This window comes from Centroberyx affinis, unplaced genomic scaffold (genome assembly GCF_046629955.1).
Source record: "Centroberyx affinis isolate AG114_WGS23_722 - 3 ecotype Tasmania unplaced genomic scaffold, CSIRO-AGI_Caff_v1 ptg003629l_1, whole genome shotgun sequence".
NCBI lineage: Eukaryota > Metazoa > Chordata > Actinopteri > Beryciformes > Berycidae > Centroberyx > Centroberyx affinis.
The window spans coordinates 149977-160000 of record NW_027281541.1 but is presented as its reverse complement, the minus strand read 5'-3'; positions in this window follow the sequence as shown (position 1 = coordinate 160000).

Below are 10024 nucleotides of genomic sequence, written 5' to 3'. Positions count from 1 at the left end.
AGGGGTGGGGGGTTATTTTCTGGGCATTGATGTGAAGAGCGTCACCGTGGGCCTGATGGTCCCATGGCATGCACATAAGCATGCACATCACACAACCACAAGTTGGTTATCTCTTGCCGAACTCTGATACTGTGATACTGTGACAGTTAAGAAGTCTGAAATTTGTGTTTCTCAAAGATGAAGAATGCGTGGGCTCCTATGTTTCGAAACTTCTTAACCAGAAGAAAGCTGCTGAGTAAAAAATTCTTCAGTTTCGGATAACTAGGGTTTCAGTTATCTCCATTATAGACTGCAGTGTGGGCAGCGTGAGACTTTGTGGTGCAGTCAACTGGGTGGACATTTCCCCCTGACTGTCTCTATTTGTGTCTGTAGGGGTAGGAGAGATAGTGGAAAGAAAGTAAGTAAGAAAGAAAGAAAGAAAAAAGAAAGAAAGATCATCCTCCAATATGGGCTTTGGTTTGAGTTGGCCCACCACAGAACCATAATCTCTTTCCCCTGACAGCAGCAGGTGAGCCTTCCTGCCTGGAGAAGCACACTGATCCACAAAAAGTCCAATGAGATTGTGGTGAAGAAGAAGAAGAAGAAGAAGAAGAAGAAGAAGAAGAAGAAGAAGAAGAAGAAGCAACACTTTGGGGAGTTTGGGTCTGAGTCCCAGCTGTGGCACTATCTGTCTTGTCACATGTTAGCTCTCTTTGCTTTCTAAAGCCAGGGGCACACTACTCGACTGTCAAAAACCTGAGATCTCTGTATCACTCACATTGCACAACCTTCTTTCCTGTATTTATTAGGACTCACACACACTAAACAATGTGGCACATGGGGTCACACGTACTGTAAAAAGATTCTTCAACTGATTGTGTTAAAATGAAGCTTGAGCTTGTGTGTGCACTCATTTGTACTGCAACAGAAAAAAAGAAAAGGGCTGGACACTGAATTTTGCAGAGACAATGGTCGTGTAAGGTGAGCCTGGCTTGAGTGAACAAGTGAAAACTAGCATAGCGCTAGTTACATGCTCGCCAGCTGTGAGCATCTTGATAAATAATCACCAATAACAGCTCAAGTTACTGCTCACATAACATGTAGCAAGGCTTACTACGGTAATATTACATCCTCAGCAAAGGATTAAGCTCACTTACAGCGAAGAAGTCCAACAAACTATATGTTAAACCTGAATCAAAGAATCTACTGTTGTAAAATGACATGACTTAGCTTGTCAGGAAACCAGGGAACTTTAAAATGAGTCTTCTACTAGCTGGGGAAACGCTAGGGAAACTTGAAATGAATCTTCTATGCTAGCAAAACGCTTCCACAAGCCATCTGAAATGTAGAGAAATGGGAAATGGAAAAAGCAATGTTCCAGTGCAACTGCAGTGAGGAATAGCCACAGCAGGGGCGGTAACTGACGGGCCATCAGCTCGTCTATAAAGGTGACTACCTCAGGCGTTTCACACATATACAGTTCAACAAGGACCTAATGAAAATCCAACAATCTCTTAGCAACATCAGCACATGTAGAAGAAATATAGACATAGAATCGAAACACAGACAAAAATGTTCCAGCACTGTATACAAACTAACACACATATTCATTGGAAATCCTGTGAGTGTGAGTGTGTGTGTGTGTGTGTGTGTGTGTGTGTGTATAGGTGTGTGTGTGTGTGTGTGTGTGCAGTCCACTAATGAGGTATTGACTCCATTGTGACTGTGGTACATTGTTTATCCCAATTATTTATTTATGAACATTTGATGTGTGAGTTCAGCTGAGTTCCTACAAACACACAAAGAGAGTGAGAGAGGCAGAGGGAGAGAGAGATCAATATGCAACATTAACACAGGATTGCCTTTAATGTTATTTTCATTTGAAAACACAGATCCAATCTTTATTTCCATTTCTTCACCCCTCATTCTCTTATGATTGATGTCAGCGGCGCTCCTTACCTCTCAGTCTAGCTCTCTTACCCCCCCCCCCCCCCCCCCCCCCCACGTGCACACACACACACACACACACACACACACCACACCCCGCCCCGGCCTTCTCTTTTCTCTCTCTCCTGGCTGTGTCAGCAGCAGCACTAGCGGTACCAGGGTCTTTGTGTCTCCTTCATATCATCTTGTTAAAAATTAAAGTGATTCTACTTCCCTCCATCCTTCTCTCTCTCTCTAATGCTAATCTGTTCCCTGTTGGACCAGTATGCAGATGAGACGCAAATACAGCGGAGCCTGATGAATAGTGATGAGGCTAGAACACACACACACACCACATACACACACACACACCTGAGCAGCCTCGGAATGCCCTGTGGTTTACCTGTCTGACTGTCAATCAAAGCAGTGACCGAGTGAAGGAAGGTTTGTGTGTGTGTGTGTGTGTGTGTGTGTGTGTGTGTGTGTGTTTGTGAGTGTGTAAAACCACTCTTGAAACCCTGAAATTAAAGTAATAATATAATCAAACAAAGACAATGTAATTTTTTTAATTATCATCATTGCATTAGAACAAACTACGCTGCTTCAATAGCTCCATTCATTAGCAAATAAACCACAGAAGGTCCAGTGATGTTTATACTGTTTTGCTCCCTTGCCTGAAACCTAAAACTTTAAGCCTAAATATCTTGCTTGGCCATTAGAGACACATGGGCCACATGGGACTTGTGGACTAGAGCTAACTGGCCAGCGTTTAAAGTCTATCTTTATGCCTGTTAGCATTATAACTGTATCTATTTCTCACCATTTACAGTCAGTTGACAGCACAGACAGCCGAATATGAAAAACTTGCCACTGCTTCAATCTTGACAGGATCACAAAGATCCAAACTAGATGTTTAGCTTTGGTTTACTCCGTGGTTTGGATGGTTATCTAAGAGCAGGGGATGACTGTGTACCCCACCAATGTGTTTTCCCCCTTTAACACCGCCTCTCTCTCTCTGGGTATCTGTAGCTAGGAGGGGATTCCCCTTTGTCCTACTGGCAGATGTATGGTTTCCTGCATGGGTGACCCAGGTTTGAATCGGGTTTGTTACGTAGAGAGACAGGAAACAGAAGAGAGAGAAGTTGCCATAGGTCAACTTATGCCCAAATCTGACTAATGTTGTGATATGTGGTATTCTGTAACGGTGAAATTATCGCTTTTGTGAATTGGTGAATTGGCGCTGACACATTACAAGACAGTTCTACAGTAGAGGATTGACAAAACGTAACTATATATACTGTATTTCAAACATATAGAAATAGTGTTTAAGAGTGTTATGAATTTGCCAACCAAAGACTTAAGTTGCCCACTATCTGTTAAAAAGTCCCATAATTTATTTAAATTTTGTGGCATCACTCATTTTGTAGGAGTAGGTGTCACTTTTTTTCAAGTGGATATCTCATTTTGGAACGAAACCCCTCAAATCCAAAAAATTCCAAATACATCAGAAATGTCATAAATATGTGAGTGTTTATGAGGTTTTTTTTTTTATTCCTCTCAATAAGAGCTTTTATATTCCAGAGGCCTTTCCGGGAGACAGATGACAAGTCACTGATGGGAAGTGCTTTTTGAATATGAACAGCAATCTGAGATCACAGCAGTCAGCTCTCCTCCAGTCTCGTATCAAATAAAACAAGTGAAGAGAGACTGGAAGGGACGGAGTGGCTCACATTTTTGATTATAGTGGTGTGTGATGCCATCTAGTTCTGCTGACTGTCACTGCATTCCTTTATTGCCTCTTCTGCATATAATGATAACTGCTGCTACTAATCACACACACACACACACACACACACACACACAGCTGCAGAGTAGGCTGTTTCCTGTGTACCGTTCTCAGCGTGTCCACATTACTGTTCCATCTGCACAGGCATTTCCTGTCCGACCTTGAAATCAGGCCCCCACCCACCACCAGCACCACTACACATGCATTCACACTCTTTCCCCATTTCCCCCCATGCCATGTACCTTTGAAGAGAAGAAAAACCCCTTCACATCACACACACACACACACACACACACACACACACACACACATTGACCTGTTCAGGAGTTGTTGAAATCCCCAACAACCAAAGACACATCTGCACAATCATACATTCACTAAAGCATTGACAAAAAGTTACAGATAAAGACGAAAGTGTGTGAGAAATAAGGACTTGGAACAAAAAATCACCAGTGGAAGATAAATAAATAAATTCCCCGAACCTGCAATTATCAATTATGAATAACCAAATTCCTACGGGAGAAATGAACGTGGCATTGTTCTCATAACCGGAGGCTAAATACACAACAAGCTCCAACTTTACGAGTGTCCAGTGATACTCTAATCTGCCACTTTCACACCGCAGAGCCGTGATGTCATCAATCAGCACTCTAACCCAGCGTTCGAACGCCGGCCAGCCTCCCTCAAAACTGGCCACATGTGTTTTTATTCAGTGGGAAAGTTATAGCAGAAAAGGTTAGGTCACAGATAGTTTACAATAATATTATTCATGTAAAGGAGAGTGGAAACGATCCCTGGATGTGACTTCACTCTATTTACACAAGCATGCCCTGAATACATTGATATCGCAAGCCAGTAAAATTCACCACCGTTCACACACGCACACACACACACAAAACACACTACACTTTAATTGCATGAACCGGGTTTCATAAGGTGATGGAAAGGAAGCAAGCCAAAGTCCGACAATTAGCAAAGATTTAAAATAACAACTGAGGGCCTGAGGCGCAGCGTTAAAGCAGCGGAGACATAATGAGACTCAGAGTTATGATTCCAACTCAGAGGAGAAACAGAGACACTGTTGTAACGTTTAAATGTTGCCCAATGCCAATGGTTACAGCTCTTGGGCTGGCGCTTTGATTGTATTTAATACTGCCTTGATAAGGAAAACATTAATTAAAATACGGGCCATTAACTTTAGGGAATAGTCATATTGTAAATTAGTGTTGTCTGTGTTTTAAGACCAGTTGCAGGATGGGTGGATGCATGGATGGATAGATAGATAGATGGACCACAAGGGAAATAAGTCTGACTATTTTTGTCATCCTAAATAACTTGTGCTTTACAAAACTGTCCATGTGTGTGTGTGTGTGTGTCTGTGTGAGAGAGAGAGAGAGAGAGAGAGAGTGTGTATGTGTGTGTGTGTGTGTGTGTGTGTGTGAGTGTGTGAGTGAGTGTGTGTCTGCACGTGTGTACAGTCATAGTTTCCGTGCAAAAAGAGGACACATCATCAGTGACAACACAGGATACTAGCAACATGCTTCCCATGGGAGAATGCAGAAAGAGAGAGAGGGGGGGGGCGGGGGGGGGCGGGGGGGGCGGAGGGAGTAACATGGAACTCTGATGCTCCAGCACATCCCATGTGTACAGGACGGTTGCCTCAGCTGAACCAGATGTTAAACAGCATTACTCTTTTAAAACCTTTATTTAAAGGAGCTATGTGTAGCATTTTTAAACATCAATATATAATAGTCAAATTAATTGTGATACTGTGGTATAATTACTGTAAAATTACCATATAATTGCCTCTATCGCAGGCTACTACTATGTTTAGTGCTAGTGGTTCTGAGAAATAAGACCACATTTCCCATAAGCCCTGTTGCTTTCTTTCACCAAGAGGATGTTGCTACTTCAGACAATGGTTTTCTCCTTCGCTGTACTGAGGATAAACATGTTGGAAGTGATTTTTCAAGCAACCTTTCACTTATTCCAGCATCTGCCATTGTGAGAAACTCTGAAGCTCCATTTGTACTGCAAGGACAGCACCTCCTCCAGTTTTGAGCAATAAAGCAATCCAGCAGATTTCCTGCTAAATCTGACCTGGTGTCACACAATGTAAAATGCAGTGTAGAGGCCTGTAGAAGCTGCCAATCTTCTCAGCAATGGTCTTCTTTGTTTACGGTAATTATACTAATGTCTCAAAATGAATGTGGTAATGATGTCTTGATGTTAAAATGCTACACATAACACCTTTAACCAAGCAAGTTGACTAAGACCAGGGTCATATTTACACCAATGGTCTTGAGGAGTAGTTGCAGGGGGGAAGAAGCATTACACACATTCACATACAATGTAAAATCATAGTTTTCTACTGCTGGCCACTGAGCTGAAGGGAAGGGTTGGGGGTTAAGGTGCCTTGCTCAGCTGCACCTCAATCGTATTTGCAGAGGGAGAAGAGAGTGTATCTGCATCTATTCCTGCGTCCATATAGCTGGTTTGTCCCAGTCAGGATTCAAACTAGTGACCTTTTGGATCACAGACTCTCTTCTGTAACCATTAAGCTACCGCTGCTGAATTCAACTGGTCAGTGTTTGGTTTAAAATACTGGAGACATTCTCCTTTTCTTGCTCTTACAAACCCACACATACACAAACACAAGCACACCCTTTTCCAAAAAAGATCAACCTTGTGTCATTTTCCCAGTAGACTGGAGCATCTGTAGCAGATCACTTTCTCTCTCTTTCCCTTTCCTTTTCTCTCTCTCTCTCGCTCTCTCTCACTCTCTCTCTTACTCACACATACACACACACACACAAACCGTTGGCTCCTAATGCATGTTTGCTGTCATGGACAGGTGCTTGTCTTCAGCCTGTCCCTTTTCATCAGTCACACTGCTGCCCCAAGACCTCTTCCCCGCTCCTTCACACACACACACACACACACACACACACACACACACACACACACACAGAGAGAGCGAGAGAGAGTGAGAGAGAGAGAGAGAGAGAGAGAGAGAGAGAGAGAGAGAGAGAGAGAGAGAGAGAAGGAAGTTATAGACAGAAATGGATGATTCCTCTTCTTAAAATGTTTACACTTTTAACTGCATCATAACATAGCATAGTTGTAATCAACTTAATGTGCTGTGTGCATGTGTGTGTGTGTGTGTGTCAATGGCTGTGTGTTTTTCTGGATGGAAATATGTGTGTATTTGTATTTGTTTTACTTTTTTTGTGGTCATAACATTTCCTTCTTTTTTATGCTTGTTATATCTTTTTTTTGTGTATTTGTGTTGTGTGTGTGTGTCCTTGAGAAGTCCTTGTCCTCATTGACTCCAGGTGTTTTCTTTCTATTCTGTTAAATAGTTAATTGAATCTAGCCATAAAAAACAGATGCTTTTGGGTCTGTGGGACAAGAACAGTAGAGGGGGAGAGAGAGAGAGAAAGAGAGAGAGAGAGCGCGAGAGAGAGAGAGAGAGAGAATCCAGTTATACCAGTCCTTGTTGATCTGTAACTGAGCAATGTAACTATCACACGAGTATTGGCTTGTGATCAATCAGTATTAGAACTTTCATTTACACTGTGTGACCAAAGTGAAAGTCAGTTCATGTGACGCCCCTCTGTTCCCAGCTCTAGGTTTCTGTTTCACACGCTGGAAGTCCCCCCATGCCTGCAGTTAATGGAGCGGACCTGTCTATGCTGTGCAGCGGACACATCTACACGCTGGAATTTCCCATGGCCGATCATCATCTACGGTCACGGACGCCTTCCATCCCGCCCACTCCCCCAACTCAACGCAACAAAGAGGGAAAACAAATCAAACAATTCACAATTTCCCATTATTCTCTCTGTCTGTCAGCATATGGTTCCAATCAGCAGTGTGAGTGTGCGTGTGCGTGTGTGTGCGTGTGTGTGACACACCATGTGAATGTTTTTATTTTCCATACATTTTCTCCTCAAATACAAAGCTCTTTGTCCGCACTCTCACTCTCCATCTCTCCAGCTCCTCCTTCCTCTCACGCCCTCTTCATCTTCTTCCATCTCTCTCTCTCTCTCTCTCTGTGCCCACGTCTTGATTCTCAGGTTGGAAATCTCTACATCTTCCCTCTCTCTCTCTCTCTCTCTCTCTCTCTCTCTATTTTAGTCATGCTTTTCTTGGCTGCATGTCAGACCTCAGGCAGACCTAGAGGTCTTTTTCCCAAGCGATCTCCAGGGTGGACTCCAGGGAGCAGTGAGCACATACACACACACACACACACACGCACATGCACACACACTCAATCACAGCCCCCCACTTTCCTCCTTTCCTCCACTTCATACTGAAACAACATCTAAACACACAGATATCTCCCCACACAACATGTCCTTCCCTCCCCTCACATGCTCTGTCCATTTCCTCCTCTCTGTTCCAATCCCATATCTTTCTCTGTCTGCACCTCCTCATTGAATCATAGAGAGTCATAGAAAGCTATTATACTACTTTTTTTTTTACTGTTCATAGTAGAACAGGGAGCACAGTGTCCAAGTGTTGTGTTCTTGGACCAGTTGAACTCTCTGTACCAACTACACCCCTATAATACACAGTACATGCTTTGTAGGGTTTTTTAAGCTTTATTTATCCAGGTTAGTGCCATTGAGATTAAGGATCTCGTTTACAAGGGAGACCTGGGCAAGACAGCAGCAGCAGCATTTAGTTACAGACAGAACAACAACATAAAAACAAACACACCCACACGGCTGATTGAGCACTAGCTTCTCAGTGAATGAAAGATTGAATAACGCTAAAGGATACTCATGGTAAATAACAAGATCTGTGTGAGATCTGTTGCTCCACCCTGCAACAGAGCTTTTGACTGTATGAGTTACAAACTACACAAATCCATCTCTGTATTCAACTTTGATTGGCTCAAATTTGATTAAAAAAAGCAATATTCTGCTGGGCATATTAGCATGAAATTTGGTATGTATGCTCCAAATTTTTGTCCAGATACGTATACTAAGTGTCATAGTGATTGTTTACACTACCTTTGAGTCATGAGCCAGCAAAACAAAAGGTTTATGTCATATGGGTTCGAACCCCTGAAAATGCTTTTGATATTTTTTCAAGCCTATGGTTCAAAATAGTTACTTAAACAGACACTTATTCCTGTTAGTCCTCATATGACAGACCAGTGATATCTGTATGAGAATAGGTTTTGCTTGTCATTAGATGCAATAGTAGGATTACAATGCTATCTAGTGGTGAGTCGGGGTACAGCGCAGAGCAGCCACAAACACACTTGGGTCTCTACCAAAAAGGAAAAAAAAAGAAAGAAAAGAGAAGTTGTAATTGAGTTTCACACTTTTGTCATCAGAAGAAACAGACACTGTTGACAGTTACTGGGGGTTTGTACCTGGTGATCAATAAGCTACTACCACTGTACTACCGCTACTGCTATTTCCACTAACACTAATCATACATTGACTGTGAAGTTTAAGTGTAGACTGTCTGCTGTTTTTTCAGCCTGGATGAACACTGAAAAAACTGCATCCCTTTTTGTATGGTAGAACTATGTCAGGATCCTACAATTATTATTACTAAGTATTGGGACAGATTAAAATTATATTCAATAAAGTAATAGGCCCTAATATCAATTTGTAGTCAAAAATTCTTACTGTGTAACAACTAGATGTCTGAATCCCATAATAATCACCCAACTCTTGGTATCTTTTCAGTTTTCTCTTGGTGTCCTTTTGCAGTTTATCTTGATGATAATTCAGCTGGGATGCAGCAGATGGGGTGAATGAAAATAAATAAACAGAGTTATAAGTCCAACTCTGAAGACATCATACTCATTCAAGTTTCCAGAATGGGAGGTTCAACTAAGCATTTATTTTTCATCCCCTTTTTCTATTGATCTCAATGGGCAGAGAATTGTCCTTTAGAATTTATGCTTTTTGTCTATGCTTGAAGTGTTGATAAAGTCAATTAATAAAGAGTTGAGTTTATTGTTAACATTTTAAGAAAAACAAGTGGGAAAACAATTGGGGACCTGACACCAAATATCAACAAATAAGTTGGCATTTAGTACTTTTGTTGCATCCAGCCGACAGTTTGCTTTCTGTCATTCTATTTCCAGTCATGCCTCCTGGGTTTCTTGTTCCTGTGCTCTCTTGACCTGTCCTCCCCTGTTAGCCTCCTGTCTTCCTCCCCTCCATGTCTTTTCTCTGCTCCCTTGATCCCAACCCTCTTGAATACTTCATCAGCTTTAGCTTACCGGTGAACACACACACACACACACACACACACACGTCTGTCAATCTGTTCTGCGAATCCTGTGATTCAGACATGATAGTT